The following is a 12,276-nucleotide window of genomic DNA, read 5'->3' as shown; positions in this document are numbered from 1 at the left end:
AACATTCTAACATCATCAGGATCAAGATCGAATTTAGACTCGTTGTCGTCGACCACGACACCCTTGCCCCTCTCGGCAACTGAAGATGAAGCACGACTCGGTCCGGCAGATGAAGGCCCGCCAAGGTGGCAACAGTGGCCTCGGGACTCCGACTTCCCGTCACAGTAGCTTGTTGATCAATCACAGTAGCCGAAGCCTCTACCGTCGTGTTGGTCTCGATCGCCAGGTTTACCTCCGCGATTGGGGTAGCGTCACCACCCATTTCAATCATCGTCAAAGGAAGGTCTCCATCTGGGTATACTGTTGCTGAAGAAGCCATTTCGGACTCCACTCGCCGTCTCTTCGATGGACCCTCCCCGTCCTTAGCATGGGAAGGTTCACCCGTTGAACGGGCAGTAGGAGCCGGAGTCCCAGGTCGAGGAACAGTTTTCATGCACACGGCTCCCGTCATAGGTTCAGCTTGAGTAGCCCTTGATGTAGAACGGGCAGCAGACCTCGGTGCAGGCTGAGCAGAAGACGTCGATCGACGGAATGCGAGCGGAGGGGACCTCGTCCTTCGCACTCTCCCTATTAACAGTAATAGTCGCGTAAGCAACCAGGTCAAATTGCAAGACGAAGAACAAAGAAGCTGCGGCAAGTCGACTTAGCAGTAAGAGGCTTACGCCTGTATTTCTCGTAGAAGGACGCCCATTCGCGGACCCCCACCGTATGGGGGAGAATGGTATTCACCCATTCGCAGATATCGTCAACAGGCACGGGAGGTAGTCTCTCGACTACAAAAGTAAACGATTTAATGCTGCCTAAAGAAAAACGGTCGACTATCACCCCGACAGGAGATAAAAAAAACATACGTGCGAAGTTCCACTTCTCAGGGAACCCTGCCGAGTCCGTCACAAGATGCTCAGTCCGCACATAAAAGTAGCTCTCCCAGAAACGACAATTGGCTCTATCGTCCGTCTTCACCACCAGACTTTTTGTTCCTCGATGGCGCATATGGATCATCGTACCTCGAATGAGTTAAGGGGCAAAAATATTGAGCATATGCCCCAGAGTGACCTCCCGACCGGCAAGCTCCGCAAACTTGAGCAGCATGAAGAACAGTTTGTACACGTACGGCGAAAGTTGAGCCGGGCATACTTCGTAGAAACGGCAAAAGTCTACCACCAAGGAAGGAAGAGGAAGCGTATACCCGACAATGAAAGGGTAGGTGTAGATGCACAATATCCGGGGCGGTCAAAATGTACAATATCATCTCGCACCGCCAGTAACATCTCAACATGGTGCGGAATCCCCCATTTGTTCTTAAGCTCCGCAATCGCCGCTCCATCCATAATAGAGGAAACAGGCTCCGATTCCTCTCCGGCAAGGCTGTTAAAATTGGTCCATGGCTTCCCCGGACGGGGTAATATTTCAGCCGTTGTTGGAACCCCCTCATCCTCCACCATCTCCACTCCTTCGGGGGCAAGAGCATCATTTTCCGGCACCAGAACTTCAGCGAGTCTGTCGGCGAGGGAGGAAGTACCAACCATTTGTCTCAATTGAGCAGAGTGAATAAGCAGGGGGGAGTAAGAGGTAAGACGGTGACGTCAATTTTCCGACTAACAAAAGAGTGAACAGAAAATCTGAAGTATCGAAGAAGGTAAAGACTCGCAAAATTCCTTTGATAATCGACAAAGTATGGCAACAGAATGGTGTGTTCCCCCTATTTATAGGAGCATAAGTGCCCCGAGCAGAAAACCCAAGAGTCGCCAATCGAAACTGATACGGCACAAGAAACGGTTCAACCCATAAGGAACGCGGGTCATAATGACAGTGATTACAAACGAAGTTTCAAATCGACACAACGGTTCAACTCCGAACGGATGCGATGGTCCAAGGGTATCATTGAAGCGCCACGCCTTCGCCTTGATCTGAAAACCTCGTTCAAGGCGTAAACACTCAAATCTCTCCTAACTTCCGAATCGACAGAGTCCGCCCGTCGAACCCGCCAAGAGACGACCTCGACGGACGGAGGGACTAACTGTATGGGTCAAAATCTGACCGTAGTGGTCGCCCCAAATAGAAATGATAAGGGGTCGACCAAGTTGGGATCCCGCCCAGTTGGCGAAATAGCAAAGAACTCCCCGACCATCCTCGGGGTCAAGTAATCGAAAGCCCGTTGGTCAGAGACCATTGAATAGAAGTCCTGGGAACTATATATATATGGTATGCAAGCTCAGAAGAGAGGGTGGGATTTTTCGAGAGAGAGAAGGACAATAAAACAAGGGAGGAAAAGAGAAGAAGAAGAAGAGGGAGAGAAAAGAAGAATCTCTCTCGGATGAACATCGGTCTCACTTTTCCTCTTTACCCCTTCATTTACGATTCTTTCTCGCTTCAGATGTAAGCTCCTCTCTCGTGTTTGATGCAAAATTATCACATCAATAAATCTAATGTGTTCCTATCTTTCGTTATTCCTCGTTATACGAGTTTGAATCTGAAGTTAACTATGCTTGGCTAAGATTTACCTTCTTTATTATTGATAATTGGAGTTGACAAAAGAGTCGTAGACATTTTGTTCAAACAGTTATGTGTAAGGAACCTTTAAAGTAACGATAAAGTTGTTTTTATGTGACTTATAGGTTACAAGTTAGAGCCGTGTGACCTAAGCTGTCTAAATTACATACGGCTTTTTTCTAGAACTCTATGTAAACGTGAGTTGCTTTGTACAATTGACTGCCTTTTTTCTCTCTGTCACGGTTTTTTTTCAAAATATAGTAATTTATCTTTGAAACGGAAATGACAATGGAACGAAGTTGAAACGTGAGTTACTTTCTTGCCAGACCACAGGCAACTCCTACAATAGCCATCTTTTAGTTTAATCACTTTCATAGGCAAAGTGAAGAGTTGTGGCCCGTATGCTTGTATGCCAAAGCATATGAGATTTTTGCTGTCCTGGAATAGATTCTAGCAATGATTTTCTCCACTAATGACTGCCATTGGAGTTTTTAATTGACAATGGAATCCCCAGATATTTAAATAGCAATTTTCCTGTGTCGATTCAATATTTTTATATTGTTACTATATAGTATATTCTTATTTCACATTTTATTCTGCATAAAAAAAATACGAATTACACCATAACATAACTCGCGTGTTATTTAATATGCTAACTTATACTGCATTAGTTTTTCGGGGATAATGGTAGTGGAAATGTTTGGTGTGTAAAATTTTTCTATTGAGATGGGGTGTGTTAAAGGAATTTCTGTATAAGTTCAAAAAGGGAAGGAGGGGGGAATATGTATTAAGCCTTTCTAATAATCATAATGTTCGGATTACATTGCGTACCTCTACAACAATTGCTGCCCAAAACAAGCACCAATAGTGAATTAAAAAGATCATCTACCATTTTTTGTTCTCTGTTGAAATGTAAGCTCAGATCACCTGTAATTTTCATCCCAATAATTCTTGGTTACACATTTTGGGGCAATAAAGAAGATATATTAACAAAGATTTTTACAAACTTGGTGTTAATTTTTTTTTTATAAGTGAATTTTACTGGTTTAATTTTAAAATTAGTTTTTTAACAAAATCTTGTAAATTCTATGATTACTCTGTTTAACAAAAAATTGTTTGTACTATATGTTAATAAAAATAGCACGGGCTAGCCAGTTTTCGGACTGGTCATTAAAAAATAACCAGCATTTGGAGAAGTCATTAAAAATAGCCACTATTTTGCTGCAACACGAAAAGTTCCAGCATAATATACTGGAGATCGGTGCACCTTTGTATGAACTTCCAGCATATTATGTTGGAACTCAAACACGCGGAAAGTTCCAGTATAATATGCTGGACCGGTATATCATACTGGAACTCTCCAGTATATTATACTGGAGTTCTAGCATAAGTATACTGGAACTCCAATATAGTATACTTGAAATTCCAATATATTATACTAGAGTATTTTTCCTGATTTTGAACAATGTTTCGTTCAGATTTATCTTTACATAAAAAGTAGTTAAATTTTGATTAATTTTAAAATTGTGACTATTTTCGAATGACCACTTAAAAATGTGATTATTTTTGAATTCCTTCCGTTGGTTGACCCCTTCAAATGGACTGTTATATAGTACTAGTAAACAATTAGAGAACACCTATGGCACCACGACAAAGATAATAAAATAATCTGGCGACACTAGAAATTCGCACCCCTTTGTATTTTTTCGCTTATTCATTCCATTAACTTGTCTTTTTTTAAACTTTGAGGTGCTTTTAAAAATAATAATAATAAAAAAACACACTTTGAGGTGTTTGGGATAATTCTTTAAAAACAATGTTTCGTTATCCCATTCTTATCAATTTTTCCTTTTTCACTTGAAAATTTATTTTTAAATTTGAAAAACTGGTTCTCACCACTTTTTCAATTGAAAATGGAAATTTGCTAGTTTTAGTTTTACCAATTTACCCTATATTTTTAAAATTTCTAAAATGACCCCATCAGTTTTTCATCTTTGGCAGATACTTCTTTGGCGACTGATGGTGAAACATCAGTTCTAGTTGATTTTGCATCTTCTATGTATTGCAGTAAAGCAGAATATGACAACAATTAAACAAATAGCATTTTGATTGTTTATTTCAAGTAGGATAATCAAATTGGGATGTTTCACGGATTTTGAAAAAAAAAAAAATCCAGATATGTTGCAAAAATTATAACCAAACACAACTTCATCTTCAATTCAAATTTTAGTGAAATTCCAAATTTAAAAAAAAAAATTAGAATTCATATCCAAACGCCTACTAAGTTAGTCACACTTCCTTTTTATTGTTATCTCATTTCAAAAACAATGATGGAACTTGTGACTTGTAACTTTATTTTTTTTTATCTTAACAAAGAGTTTATACAAACAATACTATAATTAAGTTATAATTTATTATGTGTTAGACCAAAAATTTATATCTAGGTTGAAACAATTAATTTTTCTAATAGAATAGAGTTTATTTTAGCCAATATTAATATTCAAAAGATTATTTAACTAATTTTGTGATAAAATTTCACAAGTTACATTTAAATAGCAGTAAATGTGTAACAATATACGGTATTCAATAGCCCAAGAACAAAGAGAATAGCATTAAATAGTAATAAATGATATATAATGGCATTTATGTAATAAATACAAGTGAGGTAACCGAAAAGGAGTGAGATTCAATGATTCTTCCTAACAGTGATAAATGATTGACGAGCCTTTGAATATTCGGATTCTTCTTGACTCGCGAGAGAAAAGCTAGCCACAGATTTAAAAAAAATGTGTCTTTTGTATGTATGTAATAAAGCAAGAATCTTCAGAGAATGTCAATATATTGTTTTTTACAATGAGTGTCCCATCCCCCTTTGTAGCTACATATATTTCTATTTATAAGGGCACATAGACCACAAAAATTCTAATAATACATATTGGAGAAATATTCACAGGAATATTCTCCTTAAAGTCTTATCATTAAACCTAGCTGTTATTGTCCTTCTAAAGGGAGTGCTAGTCCTCGTTCCTTTGCTGAGTCAGCTTGACCTCGTCTTCGTCCTTCGTAAGATCACATCAACCTCGCCTTCATTTTTGTTGAGAACACATTGATGACGGTGGGAGCCTCCGAAGACTCTCTTTGTTGACTAGGCCCACATATAATTAGGATAATTTTTATCTCATACACTATGTTCTTTGAAATATGGGAAAACATGTAAGTAAGTGGTCACTTTTTATTATTATAGGAAATAATATACAAATATGAATAAAGGTAAACGTATTCATCTTTAACCTTCTGAATATTACCTTGAATATATTCCCTTTCTGAAAATTTGCAACAAAAAAGGGTAGTTCGGTGCACCAAGTTTCCGCTATGTGCAGAGTTCGGGGAAGGGCCGAACCACAAGGGTCTATTGTACGCAGCCTAACCCTGCATTTCTGCAAGAGGCTGTTTCCATGGCTTGAACCCGTGACCTCTTGGTCATATGGCAGCAACTTTAACAACTACGCCAAGGCTCCCCTTCTTTTAAAAAATTTGCAACATATAAATAAATCTAAATAAATAAATTAGTTGTGTCGTCGGTCTATAGGACCTAGAGGTCTTGTGTTTGAAGAGAAGCATGAGCGGCTTCCTTCTCGACCTCAGGCATTACTTTTGCGCAAAAGTATGCGACTAAGTCGGCGAACACTTGCGACTTTATTGATGTTCGAGGCTGATATGTGTCATGCTCACTTACCTCGATGGCCCATTTGGCCAGCCTCCCCGATAGCTCGAGTTTATGTAAAATGCTGCTTAAAGAAAAAGTGGTGACGCCCTAGATAGGGTGGTACTAGAAATAGGGTCTAAACTTTTGTGAAGCTACGACCAAGGCCAGGGCTAATTTCTCGAGGTATGGGTACCTCGTCTCGAAATCGACAAGTGTTTTACTGATATAATAAATAGGATATTATGTAACTTTATTTTCTCGAACCAGGACCGCACTTACTGCTACTTCGAAGACGGCGAGGTAGACGAGGAGCTGATCCCCAAGCTCGGGCTACGAGAGTAAAAAAGGTGATGACAAATACGCCTTCAATTCTCGCAGTGCTTGTATGCACTCGGGCATCCACTCGATGTCGTTATCCTTTTTAGTATGCCAAAAAACCTGTGACATCTATCGCACGACCACGAGATAAATCCAGCTAAGGCGGCAATTTGACCAATCAATCTTTGGACTTGCTTCTTGGTGGTCAAGTACTCAAGTATCCCGTCAATAGCCTTTATTTGATCTGGGTTGACCTCAATTCCTCGCTGCAATACTAATAAGCACAAAAGTTTTCCCGAGGCAACGCAAAACGCACATTTCTCGGGGTTTAGTTTCATCACATACTGTCTTGGTATATCAAAGCTTCCTTTAGGTGATCGATATGATCCTTTGCCTTCATGGATTTGACCAATATGTCATAGATATATACTTCCATGGTTTTGCCGAGTTGGTCTTTCAACATTTTTGTGACCAACCTTTGATAGGTAGCCCTTGCGTTCTTCAACCCAAACGGCATGACCCTATAATAATATGTTCCTCCGTGGGTGATGGACGTAGTTTTCTCTTAGCCTTCTTTCTCCATGAATATCTAGTTGTAACCCGAGTATGCATCCAAAAAACTTAACAGCTCGTGCCACGCCGTTGCGTCGATGAGTTGGTCGATATGTGACAGCGGGAATGAATCTTTCGGGCATGCTTTGTTTAGGCCTGTGAAGTCCACAAACATCCTCTATTTCATATTTATCTTTTGACCATCACTACGTTGACAATCCATTTGGGTACTTTGATTCCCAGATGGATCCGTTTGCCAATAACTTTTCTACTTACTCGTGAACGACATTATTGATGATGAGGTTGAACTTTCGTCGGACCTGCCTTACCGGGGGATAGACAGGGTCGATGTTCAGTTTGTGTGTGGCGATCTCGTTGGGGATGCGTGGCCTATCTGCATGGTAAAGGCAAACAAATCTACGTTAGTTATTATAAATTGACTAAATTTACCTGGTTCTCAGAGTTTGTAACCTATGTAGAATTTTTTTAACTGAGGTTGCTATGGTCTAATTGGATGGGATCGAGATCTTCATGGTTGACTCTACGGCTTTGGCCGTTTCGAGGTCCGTGATGACTTCCTTGGCTTCATCTTGTGGCGACCTCGACCCTACTGATTGATATGCTTCTCTTTCCTTATCTTTCTTTTATTGAGTTATCCTGTTGTCCATAGGGATTTGGTAACACTCACGGGACGTGTGTTGTTTCCTTCGTATGCTGAATATTCCCCAAGGTGTTAGGAATTTGATCACTTGGTAGTTGGTATAAGCTGGAGGGGACGACTCTCATGGGGTGTATCCATGGTCGTCTTACGATGGCATTGTACGCGGTGGCATTGTACAAGAGAATCATTGTGAGGGAAAGTCAACCCGTCGGCATCTGACTCATCGAAGATGATACTCTCTTCGAGTCTATCATATCTTTCGTAGGTGATCAATTTTTTGAGCTTACGGGTGGCGGTGAACTTGATGCCGTTGATAGAGGCGTCGTTGCCATCGATGGTACGAGCTGGTGAATGGGGCTTTGGCGAGCCTGGGCGTTCTTGACCCCTTGCTAAGGTGTTCCTGCCTTTGTCGTTGAGCAGTTCTTTGAGGTGCCTTGCTGCAGCAGGTTCGCTACCTCTAGCTTTAGGGCGATGTAGTCTTTTATTTTGTGTGCACGTTCTTGGTGGAATTCGCAGAGGGCGTTGAATTTCCTGGTGCTTGGATCATACCTCATCTTTGGCGGCCATTTTAACTTTGTTCCGAGCTTCTCAAGGGCGTAAACTACTTCTATATGGGAACCATAAAAATTGTGGCTAGATAACAAGGGGCATACCTCTAACCATAAAAATTGTGGCTAGATAACAAGGGGCATACCTCTATCGTTCCTGTGAGTTCCTGATCTCGGCCTAGGGGCCGTCTTCATAACGAAGGGGGGGGGGGGGGCAGGTAGCGCGTCCTGACATAGGGTTGGTGTCTTTCCCTGCCTGGCCACGATATTGGATGTTCTCTCCTCATATTATCTCTGCATTTTTTCCTGGGCTCGGATTGTATCGAGGTGAGTCGTCGAGTTGGTCCGTTGAGGTTGTTATCATCTTCTCTGACCTCGACAGAGTAGGCATTATAAATTTCATCCCAAGTGGTTGGTGGATACTTCATTAACCGGCTCAACAGCTTTTTGGTCGCTTTCGAACCCTTCTGCTCAACCCATTGTGAAAGGCTGCAACGGCCATCCCTCCGAAAATTTTTGGTAAGGTCATCCTCACCCTGTTAAATCGGGCGAGGAAGTCCCTCAGTCCCTCTCTTAGGGATTGCTTGATGGCGAAGATGTCGTTCACAATTGTTTTGGCTCTCTTGGCCCCGATATGTGCCATCATGAACTTATCAACCATCGCTTTGAATGTTTCTATGGAACATAACTGTTGAATACCATGTTAATGCCCCTCCAGTGAGGGTTTCGCCAATTTTTTCAGCAAAATAGATGACACATTCTCTTTGGTAAGGTCGTTTCTTTTCACAGCGGTGACGTAGTTAGTCACATGGTCTTCAGGGTCAGTTATCCTATCGTATATTCTGAGATATGGGAGCATCTTCAAGGTCTTTGGTATGGCATGAGGAGCCGCTTCCACGCTATATGTTCTATGAACCTACCGGCGTCCCTTTTTGGAAGCAATTTGGGGGCGCCAGATATCTTGTCTACTCGTTCCTGGTGCTCTCTCATTTGGTCTTTGAGCGCCTTATTTTTGTTTTCCATTTCTTCCATTCTTTTCACCATGACAGCAAGGACGTTGTCACTTGCATTGTCAGTAACATTGTGAGTTTTACTTGAAGTCGAGGGTTTGGTTGTTCGTCCTTTACGTTCCCTTATTGTGCTGCATGGATTCTCGTGGTTTCTGTAGTCGTGCATGGAGCTTGTTTGCTGAACACGCTAACTAGGGTATCAATTAGCCATGCTTCGAGGAGAATTTTTATAGCGGGTGGCGCCCCCTCTCCTGCGGACGTGGAGGGTCCTTTCCCGTTTGGTTTTGTTATGCTGCAGAAAGGTGGGGGTGACCTTTCTCGTCTAGGAGAGGCCGTGAGCATTATCTTCTCATCATGGGTGTCGTAGCCTTCGTTGATAGCATTCATGAGGTTGAGAGGAGCATTGTCTGTTTCCCTCGTTCCGTTTCCTTGGTTACCTGCCATGGAAATTTTGTACGCACAGAGAGGGGAGAAAAACCTTGTGGTTTGTTAGATTAACAAGTCGCGTGAGTTGTAGATCTGATGAAAACTAAAAGATTGGTTTAGAAAATCCCCACATATGGCGCCAAACTGTTGACCCATAATTTAGATCTAGGTTTAAACAATTAGATTTTCTAATAGAATAGAGTTAATCTTAGCCAATATTAATATCCAAAAAATTATTTAACTAATTTCGTGGCAAAATATCACAAGTTCCATTTAAATAGCAGTAAATGTGTAACAATATACAATATTCAATGGCCCAAGAACAAAGAGTAACATTAAATAGTAATAAATGGTATATAATGGCATTTATGTAAATAATTGCAAGTGAGGTAACCGAAAAGGGGTGAGATTCAACGATATTCACATAAATAATTGATGATCCTTTGAATATTCGGATTCTCCTTGGATCGTGGGAGAAAAGCTAGACACGGATTTGAAGAAAAGGTGTCTTTTGCATATATGTAATAAAGCAAAGAATCTTCAGAAAATATCAATGTTTTCAGAGAAAATGACCCTCTATATATCCTCAAAATTTTAACAACCTATGTTATTCCATTGACACGAAATGTCCCTCCGGCCCAAAAATATTACATCTAATAGCCCGAAATATCTATTTTGTATATTTTTTGTATAGTGACAGCCTATTTTGGATAGTGACAGTTTATGTAAATATTTTGTACAGTGACAGCTATTTAGTATATTTTTTGTATAAAGACAGTCTATTTTGTATATATTTTGTATATAAATTAGTATAGTTGAAGGTCAAATATACTCAATCAAATATCATAAAGATTAAAATTAGAATTTATCAATAATTAAGGGATTAATAGCGCAAATTTTCAAAATATTTTATTAGTTAACTGAATAATTTTGGTTTTTTAACCAAATAATAAACATTAATTTCGAAAAGCATATATCCCCTCTATTTGGAGCATTCTTGAAAAAGAAGAAAATTTGTGGGAACGCTCACTGTTTATGTAAGAAAAAAGAGAACAGTGGGCAATTCAATTATAGAAGAACAAAAAAGTAATATAACAATTTCTGTATCTAAATGCATATTCATAAAGTCTATCCTGTTGTCAAAACTTTCACATTGTCGACGGTCAGTGGATGTATATATAAGGCTTTTGCAATGCACGTATCTGGGAATTTACACAAGTAAAGCTAAAATCGCTTTCAAACCGGAGGGACATGGCATTTGTTTTTTGTTTGAAATTTGAAGGGGGGAGAGTGGCAATGGTTTTGGGCTAGCCCTTGTAATTGATTTTGGGCTATTAATTGTTTGATTTATTTTATGGTAAAAATTACATGGGGCGCGCTATTTGGTCACCTCTTTGTAACTTATACCCGTTTTGTTTTTTCGTTTGTATCCGTACCCGTTTTTTTGTTAAAAGCGTTTTAAAACGACGATTTTGTCCTTCTTAAATAAAAGACTATTGACAAAACTATAGACTGTAGGACAAAACTTCAGCATGTTTTGGTATGAAGTTTTAGCAAATGAACTAAATAACTTCAGCATGCATTAGAAAAAGCTCATTAGAAAATTACATATTGCAAGACAAAAACTTAAGCCTGTTTAGTCTGAAGTTTTAGCAAATGAACTAAAAAACTTCAACTTGTTTAGACTGAAGTTTCGGACAAACCTCCTGACAAAACTGTAGACTGCAGGATAAAACTTCAGCATCTTTTGGTATGAAGTTTTACCAAGTGAACTAAATAACTTCAGCATGCATTAGCAAAAACTCATTAGAAAATTACATACTACTCCCTCCGTTCTAATTTATGTGAACATGTTTGACTGGGCACGGAGTTTAAGAAAAAATGAAGACTTTTGAAATTTATGGTTTTAAACAAGTTAAAAGGGGGCACAGAGTATTTGTGTGGTTATAAAAGCTTCTCATTAAGGGTAGAATTGTAAGTTTGAGCTAAATTGTTACCAAATTTAGAAAGGGGTCATTCTTTTTTGAACGGACCAAAAAGGAAATAGGTTCACATAAACTGGAACGGAGGGAGTACAAGACAAAAACTTAAGCATGTTTATTCTGAAGTTTTAGCAAATGAACTAAAAAACTTAAGCATGTTTAGTCTGAAATTTTAGCAAATGAACTAAATAACTCCAGCATCTTTAGAGAAGATTCGGATAAAACTCATGACAAAACTGTAGACTGCAGGATAAATAACTTTTAGCATGCATTAGCATGAAGTTTTAGCTTCAATGTGAAATAATTTCATGCTACATTAGCATGAAGTTTTAGCTTCAACGTGAAACAACTTCATGTAAGTGTGATTCTGAAGACAAATTTGGACAAGTTTATGGTTTTTTTATAAAACTGCTGAGAGTAGAGGAGGAGATCTTTTTTCACGAATGAGGTTGCGGATCACGCGACTAATGCGTGATGTAGGTTTTATATCTTTTGCCAGGGTTGTAATTGTCATATTATTACGGATTTCTTGTCAGTTGGCTATCAAATCAGTAATTTTAAAAAATAGGGTATATGTTAA

This window comes from Nicotiana attenuata, chromosome 9 (genome assembly GCF_001879085.1).
Source record: "Nicotiana attenuata strain UT chromosome 9, NIATTr2, whole genome shotgun sequence".
Taxonomy (NCBI): domain Eukaryota; kingdom Viridiplantae; phylum Streptophyta; class Magnoliopsida; order Solanales; family Solanaceae; genus Nicotiana; species Nicotiana attenuata.
The sequence above is the reverse complement of the archived record's forward strand: the minus strand, read 5'-3'. Positions refer to the sequence as shown.